The 17,359-nt window shown below is 36.8% G+C and overlaps 1 protein-coding gene and 1 non-coding gene across 6 annotated transcripts in view; both read right to left on the bottom strand.

The window, feature by feature from the left end:
- Positions 1-17,359, bottom strand: part of DMD (dystrophin) — a 2,389,494-nt gene that overhangs the window by 802,425 nt on the left and 1,569,710 nt on the right. The gene's annotated exons all lie outside the window — the stretch shown is intronic.
- On the bottom strand, positions 9,043-9,114 carry TRNAS-GGA (transfer RNA serine (anticodon GGA)). The gene has a single exon. It is a non-coding gene; the product is annotated as a tRNA-Ser (tRNA).

The following is a 17,359-nucleotide window of genomic DNA, read 5'->3' as shown; positions in this document are numbered from 1 at the left end:
ATAAAGTCCTATTGACCTCTTCCAAATCCAGCTACCAAATTCAATTTCCAAAATTCCACTCATTTTACTTTCTTGCTTAAATCATATGACTGATTTGCAATTTTCTCCAAATTTTTTAGTCCGCCTTTTGAAGAAACAGCTTTCAACAATTTGACCTTCTCTACTATTCTTCACATCTTTCTAATTACAAAACTCCATTTTGATGAAAATGGTGACTTCATTGTTCTTGTTCTGCCCCTTGACTTTTCTTCCTTCTGTTCCTCTGTCACCATCCACTCTGTCATTAAAATGCCTTCTTTTCTCTCAATAAAGTATCTTTTCTCTTAATTGACACATATAAAACTCTTCTCCATCCTTCATGTTTTGGGTAATGAAAGTGTGACCTCCTCAGAGAAGATTGTCTAATTCCTTTGGATGGAAATAATTATTTTTTCTAAAAGATTCTACAGCATTTATTATCTATGCTACTTCATCCGACTCTGTCAGTTAATGCTTTTTTTTTTCTTTACTATTCTCTTTCAACTTGTATCTTCCTGCCTTATCTCTCCCCAAAGTTTGAATAACCACACATACAACCACCTATCATGCACACACATAGCCTTGACTGAATTTATATATTTGTATACCCTTACCACCTTTCTTCAATGGACATGGATCTGAGCAATCTCCAGGAGCCTGTAAAGGATAGGAAAGCCTGCTGTGCTGCAGTCCATGGGGCAGCAAAGAGTTGGACATGACTTAAAGACTGGACAACAACAACAAAATCCACCTTCCTTACATGGTATAACATTTGTTAGATGACCAATCATACAAACCAGTTAGTCATTTGCTACTAGAACACAGAAGAGAGAAGGTGAAGCTGACGAATAGAAGCAGAGCTCTCTTCAAAGTACTTTATGTCCTCACATATGTCATATTTCTAACTCTGCTTCCTGTTTGAGTTGACATGTGAATGCCCAAGCTCACTAGAACAGCAAGAACAGGTCTTGCCTGGCAGCTGCTCTGGTGAAATGTGACTTGGGGAACACAGGAGTATGAAAGACAAGTCGAGAGGATTAAGGAATACATGTAGAAGACTCAATTCTTGATGTATTTTCTTGTTAGCTATGTTGATGTCATGGATTCTGGAGCTAAAGGCTAGATTTATATTAATTACAGTACCGGCATGAACATTCAATTAATTCAGTGGCTATATACCTAGTAACTGCTTTTGTTCAGGCCACTGCCCTATATACTATCCATAAATCTATTGTCTTTTTAATTGATTGAAGTCACCTATTGTATGGCTAAGTATAAACCTTCACTGCCAACACTAACTCACCTTGAGAACAGCTAAATAACAGTGCATTCCAAATGCAGCTTAAACAAATACTCTCTTGTCAACCAATTTTTTTTTAAACTTCCAAAATTTAGTAATATCAATTCAATAATTCATATAGAACATTATCTTTCTTCGGATAAAACACATTTGGTGTGGAATATTTGGAGACCTCATTTTACCATGTATATTTTCTATCTCAATAGATTAGAGCTACTAGAGAACCTGAACTTAGGAAAGATATTCTTAGGCACAAAACTCAATCATTTTTTATAAGTGATCTCCGGGTAAAATATCCCTCGCTAGGAAGTCATTTCTTTTCTTTCACTCTGGAAAGCTAAAAGAATAATGAATATAAAACTGAAAAATGCATTATGGTTATATGCCACCAGACATTTAAAAATTATAAATGCATATGCAATTTTAAAGTGACAAATTACAATCCATTTATAGGACAGTCACCCCCGCCCCCCAAACTCCATGGCATAACTCTTGAGATTTTACTTTAAAAGTAAGTGGATTTTCTTTTTAAAGTATGTGGCTATTACAAGGTTTAAAGATCTATATTTCCTATACTGCTTCTAATTTTAAGAGGAAGTAACATTTGAAGTTTCCTGTATCAAATCACAGTGTATATTAGTTTCATTGCATAACCACATGATGGCCACACTTGAATTTTGTTATTGTTGCTGAAGATCTTAAATGCATAATACATGATAAAGTAAGTGAATACTTCTAGGGAGATTTCAAAGTCAGTAAAATTTGATTTACAATAAATATGTTTGCAGTCCTTGGAGAACTCTGCCCTTTATTACCACACTAAACCCACATTAGCTTTTAAATAAACCTTGGTGTTCACGGGCAGTATTCTTGTTCATTAATTTCTTAGTTTGCAGTAAAAACAACTAACTCCATGGAAAAATAATCCTTAATAATACACATAGCTCATGGAAAATATTTTTTGACTGTTCACCTTGATTCGAACCTCCTGTAAAGATAGGGAACAAGCTCTATAATGGCACCCAGAGGCATTAGACAAGTAAAGTGAATTGGTGAAATTGATTTGCCCAAACTTCAATAGCTATCATTTATCTTCTAAATGGATTTTATAGGGATTTACACCCACCTAACTATCCACCTACTCACACACTCTTTACTACATAATGTGATTGTGATCACATAGTGTTTAAACCCTAAGGACAATAAAACTCAAAAAGAAGTTAAAACATAATTTTATATGATATATACACACCATAGAATGTGTTGCTACAAATTAACCCCATGTTTTTCTTTCCCCCTCTCTCCCAGCTCATACTGATTCTAAAACAAGGAAAGAGCTCTTTGATTTTCACAATCTTTCATCAGTAGTCTTTGTTCTTATTTACTTAAAGGACCTGTTCTTATTTACTTAAAGTCATCAGCCTGATTGATACAGAAAAAGGTCCTTCAGGTTCTTAGCTAACATTGTCTTTCTTCTGTTTTGTGTTTGTTTTGTTCATTAGTTTACTTGACCAAAATTCATGGGAAACTGTGCCATGATTTGTGTAATTTTGTCCAAGCAAGTAGAATCACAACAAATTATAGCTGCTTCATATTTATTAAGATAATCCTTGAGGTATCAGTTAAAATTGGCTATTTTAATAATAGAATTTTTTAAAAACATCAAAACCTCTTTTGCTAATTTTATGTAAATCATTATATTCCAGAATATGGACTTTAGAGGAAAAAAAGGGGGGTGGGGAATATACTGCATAATCACATATCCGCAATCTTAGAGGTTTTCTTTAAAAAAGATCTTAACTATTTAAATATGACTTTATTTTTTATTTTTTTTTAATTTTATTTTATTTTTAAACTTTACATAATTTTATTAGTTTTGCCAAATATCAAAATGAATCCACCACAGGTATACATGTGTTCCCCATCCTGAACCCTCCTCCCTCCTCCCTCCCCATTCCATCCCTCTGGGTCGTGGTTAAAATTAAATACAATTTAAAAATCAGGTTTTCAGTTGTACTTGCCACGCTTACAATGCTCTAAACCCACAAAATATTGGCTAGTACAGATGGAAAACAGCCATCACTACATAAAGTTATTCTGGACAATGCTACAAGCCATGTTGCAATTCTTGCTTCAGGATTGAAGTGCCTAAAAGACTTATTAATCCTCATGATTTCTTTTTAAAGCAGAACCAAATATTTTAGAACAGGATTAATCCAGGAGTGAATTAATGTAGTGTATGAATGTAGTGTATGCATGTAGTCAATACATAAACATATTTGATAGTTCTGCTGACATGACAATGGAAAGCTGTTTTTCATTTCAACATTTTCTGGCTAGAACATTTGTTGTTTTCCAAAACTCATTTCTTCAGAGAAAGAAATTCAGCACACTGAAAAGGAATCCTATCTCTTTGCCATCTTCTGAATGAAATCATTTTATTATGTTTAAAAATATCAAGATTACAAACTATTTTTGTAACAAATGATATAATCCACAGAACTCACATTTATATTTTCTCGGTATAGTAGTCTATATTGTTGCAAATTGATGCATTATTGTTATTTATACCATGAAGCAAATGCATATTGCATTGCCCACGAAATGAAACATGCCTGACAAAGAAGAAAATCATTGTCCCTGGGAGTTTTAAACTTACTGATAAATAAAATAATGATGTGATATAGAATAGTCACTCCTGGAAATGGTGATACTTGGGGGGGGGTGTTTGTTGGTATTGAATACAAAAATGGGAGAATGTGTCACTGGCATATGGTAAATTGAAGCTTTGCTAGATATGCAGACAATACGAGGAAAGAGAATAAAACTTGAAGGTGGATGAGTTCTTTCATGTAGCTGGAGGGCTTCCCTAGTGGCTCAGATGGTAAAGAATTTGCCTGCAATGCCGGAGACCTGGGTTCGATCCCTGGGTTGGGAAATTCCCTGGAGGAGGGCATGGCAACCCACTCCAGTATTCATGCCTGGAGAATCCCAATGGACAGAACAGCCTGGCAGGCTACAGTCCATGAGGTTTCAAAGAGTTGGACATGACTGAGCGACTAAGCAGACACACACACATGTAGCTGGAAGAGAAAAAAATGCAGAAGGGAATGTGAAGAAGACAAGAAGATTTGATTTCTTTGAGGGGACAGAAAAACAAACACAAAACATGGGCAGAAGTCAGGGCCAAAACAATGATGTTTTCTGTCAGCATTTTTGCTAGAAGCCCATTTCAACCATATCATTCAGTCATTTCAACCAATACTTTGGCTACCTGACGTGAAGAGCCGACTCATTGGAAAAGACCCAGATGCCGGGAAAGACTGAGCGCAGAAGGAGAAACAAGCAACAGAGAATGAGATGGTTGGATGTCATCACTGATTCAATGGACATGAGTTTGAGCAAACTCTGGGAGCTAGAGAAGGACAGGGAAGCCTTGTGTGCTGCAGTCCATGCGGTCGCAGAGTCAGACATGACTTAGTGATTTAGTGACATTTTAACCAGGGTCCAGGGTCAAGGGCAGCAAACTATGGCTCATGGTTCAAATCCAGCTACCACCTATTTCTACACAGTCTGAGAGCTAAGGATGTTTTACATTTTAAATAAATGACAAAAAGTCAAAAGATACATGATATATGAAACTAAATGAAATTAAATAAAATTCAAATTTGTGCCCATGAATACAATATTATTAGGACCTGGTGATGATAAAATTCATATTTTAAGACAACAAAAATTTTAAAATACATTTTTTCTCTGCCCATTTGGGCCTCCTCTCTCCCCTCTAGTGTACACTATGTATCTAAATTATGCATTAACTGATCTCCTCAACCACAGAAATACCTGCTCAACCATAAAGATCAATTTTCCTTTTTCTGGTGTCAGCCATAACTCCTTAGAAGATAAGAATCCTTTCTCAATCTTGTAAGGGATCACAATGACCCACCACTTGCCTTGTGTATACAGATTTCCCTGGTGTATATGAGCTTACCTAGTGGCTCAGACAGTAAAGAATCTGCCTGCAATGCAAGAGACCTGAGTTTGATCCCTGGGTCAGGAAGATACCATGAAGAAGGGAATGGCTACCCACTCCAGTATTCTTGCCTGGTATTTCAAGGACAGGGGAGCCTGGAGGGCTATAGTCCATGGGGTCGCAGAGAGTCAGACATGACTGAGTGACTAACACTTTCACTTGGTGAACTTTTTGTACAAAGACAATATATCATTTCACTTAAAGATAGCAATTGCCTCAAAACAGACTATTTCTGATGACTTGGGGAGATACTGGGTTATACCTAATTGAAGCCCTTAGCTTAAATATTTAGTTAGGACCTTATTAATAGTCTTAGCTATATTAGTTGTATTCTATTTTACAGGATTATTATTTCTTGAATTACCAAATGTGTGACTGGGCCTCAGATAAAAATAATAATGACTTAGCAATTTGACACAATCGATTCAATATGTATTTCTAGAAGATCAATCATTGCAATAGTGTAACTCTAGCTATGAGAAGAAGCAACAAGAGGAAACCATTTCCTGGGACATAACAGACTAGTAAAATAGGTAGTGCAAAGGCTTTTGTATACTAATGACAAGGCCTAGTCCAATAAAAGCACATTGAGGGGCCTATCAATGAAATCCTTACCTGACCTTGGAATAAATATTCCTAGCACCCTGGGATAAACTGATCAGAATAAGCCTCCCGAACCTTGGTCGAAATCAAGACCAAAAGAGAAGGGATTGTAAATAATGCTGCCAACCATCTATTTCTATAAGAATCAAGTCATTAGCCACTGCAGTCGCTGACCTACAGTACACCCTGAAAAGAATTCAGGGCAAAATTCAGGATGAAGCATTTTGGGAAAACCAGCAGAAATGGCCCCCTAAGAGTTAGCTAACTTTCAGGAGAAAAATTTTTATGAACTCAATTTCTTGCATTTTCCCATACTTAGAAAAATACTCAAAGCATTAACTAAGATATCTGTTCCTTGCGAATAGTAATACGTTTCTACCAAGATATATGCTTGAATACATGTACCCCTTCATCAAATCACATATATACTGGCTCCCCTCACCCCTTACCTCTTTGGAACCATTCTCAGAACTCTCTAAAACACTCTATCCCAAGTTATAATTCTCAGGTTAACTGGAATAAAAAAATTCATTTCTTTCTTAGGTTGACTATTGATTAATTTTTCATTGATACTTGTCAAACCCATTTGTTTTCATATTGCCTATGGCTGCTTTTGCACTCTATAGGCAGCATCAAATAGTTGCTGCTGAGATCTTATGGCCTCCAAAGCTTAAAATATTAACTCGGCAGCTTTACAGAGTTTGTTGACTCCTGCTCTAGATAACCAAGGAGTTGTGGCTCAACCTCCAATACTTCTAACCTCTAGTACTTTTCTCTGCCTGTCTCCTGGAGCTGCTTCAAGGGGTGGATTAGTGAGGGAGGTGCTTCTGATTCAGCGTATTAAAAAAAAAAAAGCACTTAAAAATGCAGCATTCATTCAACTCATGTCTCCTCAGTAAATTCTTCATCTAACTTTGAAAATATATGAAGACATCAAACTCCATTGGAACTCATTAAAAATCCATCATCTCCCTGGCTTGTTGCTGAGGAAGTTTGTGGCCAGTATGTACAAAAATGTCTGATTTGGCTTGGCCATCCAGTGGGGACCAGCTAGCTGAAGCCTGTGGTGGCAGTCAGCTGAAATTTGGAATCTGAGCATGGCGACAGTAAATGCTTAGCAAGATTGAATTATCATATTATTATTTAATTTTAAATGCCTTTTAAATTTGCTTATGTGATTCAGAAGAAAAGCAAAAATGGAATAAAGAACTTTAAAAAAATGGAAATGATCTCCCAACAAAAAAGCCAAAGAAATTTTAAAAATACTGTTATTATATCCTATAAGTTACTCTGAACCTTGATGATTATTGCTCTGCTCTGAGGTGCCTTCTCTAGCTTGAATGTTCTATGAATAAATTTCATCACTGGCAGAGAACAGAGAAATGTACACAACCCTGAGTGTGTCACTGAGTTTAAAGGAGACAAAGACTGTGTCGGTCTGACACCTGGATATGCATGAACATAAAAGATGTTCTCTGAGGGTTTATTAGAAGCCTGTGACATAGACCTAAAGTGTGGAAAATCCCAGGACAACAGGATACCTTGTCACCCAAAACAGATGTAAGTTTAATTTTCCTCACAGTAAGATAATGAGCAATATAATAGAGCCTAACAAAGCAATTTTGATACAGGTTCAACACAATCAACTGCTATGGTGCTTCAGTCATTTATTTACAGGATTTAAACATCTTTCCTCCAAAGCTGGGATTCCTGCCAGATAACCTGTGTAATGGATCTACTGCAATGACCAACACCAAATGGCCAACGATTTTGTCCAGCCCAAGGGCTTTGCTGGTGCGGGAGGTGCAATTCCTAGCTCTGGCTAAGGTTGAAGCTACATTTCTGATGATTTGACCACATTTGAGGCACTCAATGTTTCCAGCAGAGAGCTGAAACAGGCATTCTCAGGCCTTGGAAGCTACCATTTTCAGGATCGACTTAGGGAAACTCAGAGATACAGAAGGAACCCAAAGTTTTGGAGCATGTGGACACTATTTGTGAACTTAAAAGAAATCTTCCTTTGAAAGGCAAACATGGAACTTGCTCTTAACTTCTGTATTGCTGATTCATTCCCCAAAGGCTACACATGAAATACAAACTTGAGACCCATATACAGTTGCCTCTTGTGTGTGTGTGCTCAGTTGCTCAGTTGTGTCTGTCTTTTTGTGACCCCACGAACTGTAGCCCATCAGGCTCCTCTGTCCATGGGATTCTCCAGGCAAGAATACTGGAGTGGGTTGTCATTTCCTACACCAGAGGATCTCCCTGACCTCTCAATACACTCCTATTGGATGAATGTTTTTATTTTTTCATTGTGATGAGACTCTTAAAACAACAGATCCTGGCACTTTAATCAGTTCAGTTCAGTCGCTTAGTCATGTCCTACTCTTTGTGACCCCAAGTACTGTACCACACCAGGCTTCCCTGTCCATCACCAACTCCCAGAGCTTTCTCAAACTCATGTCCATGGAGTCAGTAATGCCATTCAACCATCTCATCCTCTGTCATCCCCTTCTCCTCCTGCCCTCAATCTCTCCCAGCATCAGGGTCTCTTCCAATGAGTCAGTTCTTTGCATCAGGTGGCCAAAGTATTGGAGTTTCAGCTTCACCATCAGTCTTTTCAATGAATATTTGGGATTGATTTCCTTTAGGATGGACTAGTTTGATCTCCTTGCAGTCCAAGGGACTCTCAAGAGTCTTCTCCAACACCACTCAATTCTAGATTGAGTTCAAAAGCATCCATTCTTTGGCACTCAGCTTCCTTTATAGCCCAACTCTCACATCCATACACGACTACTAGAAAAACCATAGCTTTGAGTAATCAGACCTTTGTTGGCAAAGTAACGTCTCTGCTTTTTAATATGCTGTCTAGGTTGGTCATAGTTTTTCTTTCAAGGAGCAAGCATCTTTTAATTTCATGGCTGCACTTACCATCTGCAGTGATTTTGGTGAAAAGTGAAAGTGAAGTCGCTCAATCATGTCCAACTCTTCGCGACCCCATGGACTGTAGCCTACCAGGCTCCTCCGTCCATGGGATTCTCCAGGCAAGAGTACTGGAGTGAGTTGCCATTTCCTTCTCCAGGGGATCTTCCCGACCCAGGGATCGAACCTGGGTCTCCCGCATTCCAGGCAGATGCTTTAACCTCTGAGCCACCAGGGAAGCCAGTGATTTTGGTGCCCCTCACCCCAAATAAAGTCTGTCACTGCTTGCATTGTTTCTCCATCTATTTGCCATGAAGTGATGGGACCAGATGCCATGATTTTAGTTTTTTGAATGTTGAGTTTTAAGCCAGCTTTTTCAGTCATCTTTCACTTTTATCAAGAGGCTCTTTAGTTCCTCTTCACTTTCTGCTATAAGAGTGGTGTCATCTAGGCATGTGAGGTGGTGTCATCTGCATATTTCTCTCTAATGTATCTGTACAAACTGAGGCTGGAATTAGCACTATAAACTTGAAGTCATGCTCTTTATCATCACTTTTATATGATTACTCAGAATTCTAGATTGAGTGAACTTCACAGGTGAATCATGAACCGAAATTTTTTGAGATTGTTTTCAATAATTAAAAACAACAGTTCGATTTATGTTTAAAAGAAAAAAAAATGTACAGCCTTTTATATGCCTTTTATTTACCACTGAGCTAGGGAATTCATTACTTCCTTTGATGAGCACTTACACAGGAAGAAAAGACAGGCCTTTGACCACATAATTAAATGACCAAGTGATGAGTACTTCAATGTAGATGGACACAAAGCACTCTGAGGGCATAGTGTCCAGAGCACCTATGTCACCTGGAACGAGAATGGAGAGACGGATGGTCGGGGGTGGGGTGTGGAAGAGGATAATTTCACAGAGGAGCCTTTAACTGAGTTGTGTGTCAATGCGTAAACTAGGAAAGTCATTTGAGGCAGTCCCTGAAAGGCAGGATGCTGGTCCAAGCTTCACAATATGGGCAGAAGGGGAAAGAGATTCCATAAGATTGTACAGAAAAATTTGAATGGACTTTTTGGCAACACAATACTTATAACTTAGGTTGTCAGATAAAAAAGAATGCTCACTGAATAAATAAAGAATACGTTTTAGTGATCTTTGGGAGCAGGTTTTGGTACTAAAAAAATCTGGGCTTCCTATTGTAGTTGTTGTTCAGTCGCTCAGCTGTGTCCAACTCTTTGTGACCCCATGGACTATAGTCCTCCAGGCTCCTCTATCCATGGACTTACTTTCCCAGGCAAGAATACTAGAATGGGTTGCCATTTCCTTTTTTGTTGAAGTGTAGTTAATTTACAATATTGTATCAGTTTCAAGTATATAGCATAGTGGTTCAGTATTTTTTTAGATTATACTCCATTACAAATTACTACAAAATAATGCCTATAATTTCCTGGGCTATACAGTATATTCTTGTTGCTTATATATTTTATACATAGTTGTTTGTATGTGTTAATCCATGCCCCCTTTGCCCCTCTCTTCTTTGGTAAACAGAAATAACAGAAATTTGTTTTCTACATCTATAAGCCTGTTTCTGTTTTGCATATACATTCATTTGTGCGTTTTTAAAATATTTCACATATAAGTGATATCATACAGTATTTTTCTTCTCTGTCTACCTTATTTCACTAAGTACAATATTCTTTAGGTCCATCTAAGTTGGTGCAAATAGCAGAATTTCATTCTTTTTAATGGCTAATATTCCTGTGTGTGTGTGTGTGTGTCTCTCAGGGGGCCTTCACATCCTCTTAATCCAATGATTTGTTTATGAGCACTTAGGTTGCTTCCATGTCTTGGTTATCGTAAATAATGCAATTATGAACATGGGAGCACTTGCCTTGTCAAATTCATGTTTTAATTTTTACAAATATACATCCAGGAGTGGAATTGCAGGATCATATAGTAGGTCTATTTTTAGGTTTTTTGAGAAACCATACTGTTTCCACATTCTCACCAACAGTGTGTAAGAGTTTCCTTCTCTCCAAATCCTCTCCATAATTTATGATTTGTAGAGTTTTTGATGATAGTCATTCTGACAGGTGTGAGGCGATAACTCATTGTGGTTTTGATTTGCATTTCTCTAGTGATGAGCGATGTTGGGCATTTTTCATGTGCCTGTTGGCCATCTGTATGTCTTCTGTGGAGAAATCTCTCTTCAGGTTTTGTCCACTGGTGAATTCTTGCAACCCTAGTTTTCAAGGGAATGTGGAATAAAATTGTGGCACATGAGGTGGGTTTGAAGCGTTTTGTGCACCATCATATGGAGTACTGAAGTTACTCCATAGGGACAAATACTTTTAACTAGAGTTACAACAAAGTAGACTTCAGAAAAGGAGTGAAAGGGGGAGCAGAAGCCATTAAGCAGTCATGCCTGAGTAGAGCACAAACAGAACCATTTTGCTTTCCAGATATCTCACCTGTAACACAGACTTGGTGTTGGCATGACCTCTAACATAGCTGGGGTGTGATGGATATTTCCTTTGCACATTGTCAACATATCTCTGCCTCCTTCACCTCAGAGGATTCTCCAAAACTGGGAGCATTTTTTCAGGTATTTCTCCCTTTTCTGTTTCACTAACCCTATTCTTTCATTCTTGCTTCTGAGGACCAACATTCCTGCTTTCAATTTCTTAAGTTCTGCTCTTGAGTTGATTTAAACTAAGACATTATCCTTCTCTACTCCATTGAAAAAAAGCAAGGATAAACAGTCCTTGATTTATTTGCAAGCTACTTGTTCTCCTTAATGAAGTCTGAGTGTTTCCTAGAAGCAGAGTTCAGTGCAGCTAGACCACAAGTCTTTAGTAGTTCTTGTACAAGGAGCTTGAAAGGATCCCTCATTTTATAGTTCTTGTGTGAAAGGAACTTGATAAGGTGTTCCTAAAGTTGGCAATAATTCTAATAATATATACGACATCACCAATAATGAGTTCTGAATGTGAAAGAAACCTTTCCCAACCCTCAACAATAAAGGTCGAATTTTAATTAACCATGCTGGAGGAAAGACGATATTATCTTTTGAGTCTCTCACAGGAGGAGGTGCTAAAAGAAGACTACAGCCAGGGGAATAAGGAAAGAAGTATGATGGAGTATCATATATTAGAGTATTATAGAGCAGTTAACTACTAAAAGCATCTGGCTGTTTTTCTCAATTTTGTGATGTATGTGTAATTTGTCAGCTTCTTTTAAAATGTGTCATGATTTCTTTTCTTTGTGCAAATAACTACTTATGTTCATACCTAATTTGTTTTCATTCTTTGACTTAAAGAGTACTGCCCAAGTAGAGTATATTCATGTGTCACAAAACCTAGATCCACTTTTACTTATATTTCCATCCTTGTTGAATACAGAAAAAAAAAATCCTATTCAGACTTCTAAAAACATCTATTTGGTATAGGTTCTGCTAAAACATGTGTTTTTCCCTTTAATTTTGAAAACTCTATTATCTCTCATGGATGCATATATAAAAAGGATACAAACATAAAAACAACTTGACAAAATATTAGTTTATCTATCTACTACTTGGGTTTCCCTGATAGCTCAGATGGTAAATAATCCACCTGCAATGCAGGAGACCTGGGTTCGATTCCTCATTCAGGAAGATCCCCTGGAGAAGGGAATGGCTACCATTCTAGTATTCTTGCCTGGAGAATCTATTATTTAAAACTACTTTTCAAAAAAAAAGTACTTTTGTACATTAAACATATTAGTTTAGTTTCATTTTTGCTCTAAAACTTTTTCAGCTTTATTGAGCCATAATTGATAAAGAAAATGATAAGATAAAGTGTATAGCATGATGGCTTGATATACATATGTTTTGTGAAAAGATTCCCCCATTTTGTTAACCGTTATCTCAAATATTTATTTTTTTTGTGAGAAGATACATGGTATACTTTTATAAAATTTTAATTATACAATACAGTCTTACCAACTATATATCAGTAATAAACTCCGATAGAACACCATTTAAAAGATATTTTTTTAAGGAGAGGGGGAAGAGGGAGAATGCAGTTAGACAATGCTGTCAGCCAAAGGGGTAAAGTGGTCTCTGACATTATCCTGTCCAGAGCTTGGAGGTGTACAAGGGACATAGGAGCAATTTACACTGACACACAGCTGCTGCACCAGTAAAATGAGGCTTTGCCAGCTTGCACCTACTGTATAACATGCACTCTGTTGACGGCCACGCATCTTCAGTCAGAATTTGTACATGAATACGTGCACACATTCCTTGAGTGCATATAATGTAGAAATAAAATCCTTATGGTTAGATGAAACACCAGAAATATGAGGGAAATAACACCACAGAGGAATAGCTCAGCCTGAACAATGTGATGATCCCAGCTAAGACGTCAGATGTGGTTTCTGTGCTCCCTCAAGTTCTTGGGATATGGTTATAGCATTTATGGGTTTGGTGGTGAAGAACAGAAGATAACTGATGCTGGATAGAGGAGCCTTATTTTTTATTGTGGCAGCTTGATATTTTTGTAACATGGTGATTGAGTTGAACACAAAGTACAGTAACTGATCTCCCCTTCTTCCTGGATGAGTGAGCAGATGAAGAAATACTGACGTCAACATCCTTGATCATATCCAAGTGGGCAGTGTTTGGCTACTGCTTCTGTTTGAAATGATGCTGTGTTTTGGTTGTGGCCCAAAGCTTTGAAGTGCTACTTGGCATCTCCTTTCTTCTATGAAGCTCTTAACCATTCAGACATGATGGAGTTGGTCAAATACTACTTAGGTTGAGTCCTGCTTGCCTCTCCTCAGTCATCTTTGTATGAATCCAATGGTTGGTTTTGTTTATTTTTTTAAACGGTTTTTAGCTGATGTTCATGAAGAGCAGTGAGTACCTAGAACTATGCCAATAAAGAAAGGAAATCCTATCTAAGAAGGTGCATTTCTGTACCAGAGCTGTGTTATAACCATCCTTTGGGCCCTCTGCTGGAAAAGTAGAATCAAGTCTCAAATAATGCCTTTTAAATTATATTAACTAGTATTATAGATGTAGGACAGTACTGTATCATACCTCTGTGAATGTAAAATATCTTGTACCTGCTTTATGATATGTAGTAGTGACCATGCTTTATCAGATCTGTTTTTAGTGACGTTATTCTAGAATGTTTTCTTTCCAGATGATGATTGATAAACGTAATTAAAAAAAAAAATGGTGCCAGGTACCATAACAGTAACAGAACTTTGCTGTTTTCTTAGGCTTTTTTTTTAATTAATTTATTTTTTTAAGGGAGTGTTCTGGATGTCTCTATAATTTTGTTCAGATGACTGCAGAACTTGGAAAAGCTGTTGCTCCTATTGATGCATAACATACTGCTATTGGTCTTTTTATATAAATAAATAAATCTATATATATTTATCTATATATATATATAATTTGAATTTCTGGAAACTTTAGCTGTGCTGTCAACTTTGGAAAAAGTATCCCAGTTGTACCTTGTTGGGTGGCATTGTACAGAAATTAACAGCCATATTGGTCTAGAAACATTAAACATAATTTTTTCCATTTGTACAGGGGTAACACACTGTATTAAATATGTAAGGTCTTATCTACATGGGTTTGATTACAGAAACTAATAAAGTATTCTCTAAATAAAAAAAAATTAAAAAAATAAAGAATGATGGTTTAAATGATCCTTGAGGGATTTATCTTTGATCTGCTGCCATTAAATTGAGGTGATCTCAGAATTACTCATAATACAACAGGTTGTAACATGCAAAGTAACAATTTAGAGGCTGATATAGAACAATCAAGAATAAAAGTTTAATTTTTATGCATCATTTCTTCAGGAAAACACATCACGAGAGGAAATAGCTTTGAATAAGTTCAGTGAGGGTTGCCATTTAGTTAATTAACTTAGCCATTTTCATTAGCAGACTCAATATTGACTTTAGAATAATGTCTGCTTAATTTCTTTCAAGCAATGAATATGTATGAAACATTGTCAAAGGTAAAGTAAAAATTAAGACAGCATTAGGTAAAAAATAAAAATTAAGTTACTCAAATAAATCACAAAATTTTTATAAAGTACATTCATGAACATATATTCAACTGCAGTATGTTCTTCCAAACTTTTAAGATATGACCTTGGCATAGACACATTATTTCAGCTGCTTAGCACAGGATTTGTAATAATCTCAATTTTATAAGAAAGTGCATTTCTAAATTGGTTGGAGAAGACTAAAACAATGCATAAATCCAATGCACTGAATATAATTTTCTGCTTCAATTGACAATCTAGTCTTTTGAAAAACAGGCTTACTTTTTAACATTTTTTGGCCATATTCATTTTATGTGCCTTCATATTAGAATAAATAAAGTCAGCGGGCTCCTATTGATTTTTAGAGGGAGCAATCTCATCTGTAAGAATGAAAGAAAGTGAAGTCCATCAAAACCAATTGGTAAACAAATATGTGATGAAAATTGAAGAAAGTAATAACATAAAAATAAAGGGCAAGTATAAATATATTTCTGAAATATGACAGTGATTTTCAAATCTAGATTTTGTGTCCTAATAGGTAAAAGGCAGGAGGGCCTTCAAAATCATTTTTAATTAATCGTAATCATGAACACACATTTCATAGAACAGTGGTTTACTTTCTTAGCTATTATATTCTTAACCAGAACCCATAGCAGAATCCATTGGGTGGGGGTTCTTGTTTTGTTTTGATACACATATCTAAGTTCCATACCAGGAAATCTATGATGGAGTCCTGATATCTAAATCTAATTTTTATGTTTATAATTTGTAAATAGATGCCTAGATCCCAGTAGTACACACATCCCTGCTCTAGTCCACACAAAGCATAGTGTTTATTTGTAGTAAGTGCATTAGACTATTTCTACTAACATTGTGTTCCCAGTCTCATGCTGCTTTCACCTCAGATTTACTAAGTCTGAAACTGAAGTCAAATGCAGTGTAGTAAAACAAATAACATAAGAGGTGAAAGGCCTTGGTTTAATGATCTGCTTTGCCATTCAGGAACTATTAGGTCTCAATTGAACTGGATAAGCCCCTAAAACAACTTTCTCTTTTATAGAGCAGAGCTCATACTTCTTGTAGTACCTGAACTTCACAGTTCTCTTTCATCCTGCTTCCTGTTTTCCCATATGGACTTCACTTTGGATTGTCTGTGTATCTTGCATCATGTCTCTTACATTACAGGACAGGAGGCTAGTTCTAGCCCTTACCACTTAGGCTGTTGGGAAAAATCGCAAACTGGTTTGTAGCCCTCCAGTTTCTACTTGCTGTAATTCAATCTCTGCATCGCTGTCAGATGGAGTTTTCTAAAATAAAATTCAATTCTTAACAAAAAGTCTCTTCTCTCTGGATTAATTCATCAGGGTTTCCCATGGGTGCATATGGGGAAAAGTCAAACTACCCATGCTCCTCTAGAGATTATGATGTATTCTACCAGGGGCACATATCATCTACTTAGCAGAGCCAAGACCTTCCCTCATGAATCACTTACTGGAAAAAATACTGCAGCAGACCACTTAGCTCCCTGATGTGGACTGATGCTCAAAGCCGTTGAGTCTATTGTCCTTAATGGAACAGAGTTGTACTCAACAGTTATTAATGACCACCATGTCTCTCAGACAAGAATGATTCTCAGCCCCTTAGCTTGTCAGACAAAGATCTTCAAACTTCTGCCCAAACATGACTTTCCAGTTTCTAACATGATCACCTAACTGTATTCAGGTGCAATCCTGCTGCTATATTTTGTTTTTAATCTTTCCACTGGTAATGATCTTTCTTCTTTTCTTGAATGCTTCAAGTCTTACTTCAGATTGGAACAAGGTCTGCATGAGATGTGGGCTTCCCTTAACGCTGTGGGCCAAGGCTATCTTGCTTCCTATGTAGTATATTTGAGAAAATATCTGTCCATCCCTGGGCATCTCCTGTATTACAGTCCTCTACTGCTATCTCCACCATCCACATAATTATCTGTTCAGCTAGACTGTAAGGTTATAGAGGGCTTATTGAGCGTGAAAAGGTTACTCAGTCTTTTATCTCAATGTAATCCATGCTCTTTTTAAGTATCCATTTAGCTTGGTATCATTTACATAACAAATGTTCAATTATTTATTGAATGAATAATCCCCACGTTTTAGTCTTCTAATGAATTCATTCTGAAAACTAATATTTCTGTCAATCACCAATCAATCAACCAACTTCAAACTAACTCCCCTTCATTAGAGATGACTAGCAGCCTTAATATCAAATCACTGATTATTAAGACTGGCAACAAGATAAAATATTCACCCCTTAACTCTTGCTCTGCAAGGTTAATTCTTTAAATCTCTTTTGATATGCCAAGTTCAGAGAGAAAGTGACCACTGTCTGTCACGTAGCAACATGCTGATCTTAAGCAAGGTCAGTTAACCTTGCTGAACCTGGATTTC

The sequence above is a fragment of the Bubalus kerabau genome, chromosome X (genome assembly GCF_029407905.1).
Source record: "Bubalus kerabau isolate K-KA32 ecotype Philippines breed swamp buffalo chromosome X, PCC_UOA_SB_1v2, whole genome shotgun sequence".
Lineage (NCBI taxonomy): Eukaryota > Metazoa > Chordata > Mammalia > Artiodactyla > Bovidae > Bubalus > Bubalus kerabau.
The sequence above is the reverse complement of the archived record's forward strand: the minus strand, read 5'-3'. Positions and strand labels throughout refer to the sequence as shown.